Below are 2,030 nucleotides of genomic sequence, written 5' to 3'. Positions count from 1 at the left end.
AAGTACATCTGTGATTCAAGCACCAATATCCTTTAAAACACTATAGTGATTGTCTTTTTTTTTTTTTTTTTTTTTGAGATGAGGTCTTGCTGTGTCACCCAGGCTGGAGTGCAGTGGTGGGATCATGTTTCATTGCAGCCTCAACCTCCCAGGCTCAAGAAATCCTTCCACCTCAGTCTCACAAGTAGCTGGGAATATAGGCACCACCACACCCAGCTAATTTTTTTTTATCTTTTGTAAAGATGGGGGTCTCACCATGTTGTCCAGGCTGGTCTTGAACTACTGGGCTCAAGCAATCCTCCCACCTCGGCCTCCCAAAGTGTTGGGGTTACCAGCATGAGCTACTGCACCCAGCTGGTAGGGCTGTCTTATGTAGGAGATACTGCTATAGAAACAGGCTCTCTGAGTTCCGTTGTGATGATAGAATTCTGGAGTGGCAGAGGACAAATGGCAGCAGTAACTGTCTCCCATGTAAGTGGCAGGAATATAGTGGTAATCATCAAGAATGAGGTTATGCATTATGGTCTTCCTAGAATTGAAAGAGATGGACAGAAAAAATGTCAAGAAAAAAAAAGTCCTAAAAATGGTGGACTGATTTGAGTTCTCTCAATGAAAAGTCAGATTTCCTTACCCAATTTCCAGAAACTGATCCAATTTACTGTTTGATCCCATTGAATAAAGAAGCCAGATATCCATGAGGAAGGATCCTATGGCACTGTCCCAAGTATGAATTGTAAACTTCTTGTCTCCTTAAGAAAATCGAAGACATTTGCCAGGGTAATTGTGCACTGGGGAAAAGGAAATATCTAGACTTTGGGAGTATTACTAGACACTGGTTCTTAGAGAGTGTTACCCTTAGGGACACAAAAGGCAACTGTGATCCATTAGTAAGAATAAGGACTTAAGAGGGTCAAGTGATACATGCAGTTTTGGCCAGACTCCATCTTGGCCAAGAGAGTTCGTGAACCCATTCTGTGGTTATTTTCCCATTCCAGAACACAAATTTGGAATACCATTTTGGCAAGTGGCAGAATCTCCACGTTGATTTCCTTATGGAAGGAAGGAACAAGTGAAGTGAACCAAACAGGGAATCAAAAACAATATCACATCCCTGAGGGATTATGTATAAATACCACTATCAAAAACTTGAAAGGTGAAGATAGGGGCAGCAGTGACAGCATAGTTTTAGATCTTGCCGAATCTTCCCATAAAAACATACAGAACAAATTGGTATAAAACCAAACACAACCAATATTTACAACAAAGCTAAGTGATGAGGTATCCCCACAAACCCCAAAATACAAATGGGTGGGCAAAAAAAACCACCAACAGTAACAACAAGATTTACATGTTATCAGCATCTGTGTTGGAGAAATCAGAGGAAAGCAACAATGATGCAACTCATGGACTGAGAATTCCCCAATAAGGCAACAGATACTTACGTCAAGTGCAGCGGCCTGATTTGAGAATAGCAGTAGAAATTCCGATAGTGGGTGAGTGTAAGGGGTCAGGAGTAAGGCCTTCAACGGGCTGGAGCAGCCAAATCTCTCTGAACCCTTGAAACAGGCCCAACAGGACTTCCTTTCAGAACAGAACCACACAGGATAAACTTCTGGGAGTGGAATAGGAGAGGGGCAGGGTAGGAGCAACAGAGTTAAATGAAAAAGAAGGTCCAGATCAAAGTGAAGGAGGGGAACAGAGCTAGGAAATCTCAGGAAAAAAATGAAAAAAAAGAAAGAAAGAAGGAAGGAAAGAAGGAAAGAAAGAAAAAAAGAAAGAAAGAAAGAAAGAAAGAAAGAAAGAAAGAAAGAAAGAAAGAAAGAAAGAAAGAAAGAAAGAAAGAAAGAAAGAAAGAAAGAAAAAGAAAGAAAGAAAGAAAGAAAAAAGAAGAAAGAAAAGAGGGGCTCTATAAAGTGAAAAAAAATCTCAAACAAGCCTCCTTTTAAAAGTTCAATAAAACTAAAACCAAATTTACACTAAAATGGGTAACAAACAAAGTATCAAGATCAAATACCATACAAGGTTTCTAT

The 2,030-nt window shown here is 39.9% G+C and overlaps 1 long non-coding RNA gene across 1 annotated transcript; it reads right to left on the bottom strand.

The window, feature by feature from the left end:
* Positions 1-267: 267 nt before the first annotated feature.
* Positions 268-1,700, bottom strand: LOC115892395. Its single transcript, XR_004052287.1, has 3 exons — positions 1,443-1,700; positions 632-749; positions 268-529 (listed from the first exon to the last, which is right to left on the bottom strand). It is a non-coding gene; the product is annotated as an uncharacterized LOC115892395 (long non-coding RNA).
* Between the last annotated feature and the right edge of the window lie 330 nt (positions 1,701-2,030).

The sequence above is a fragment of the Rhinopithecus roxellana genome, chromosome 12, assembly GCF_007565055.1.
Source record: "Rhinopithecus roxellana isolate Shanxi Qingling chromosome 12, ASM756505v1, whole genome shotgun sequence".
Lineage (NCBI taxonomy): Eukaryota > Metazoa > Chordata > Mammalia > Primates > Cercopithecidae > Rhinopithecus > Rhinopithecus roxellana.
This window is presented reverse-complemented; position numbering and strand designations above follow the sequence as displayed.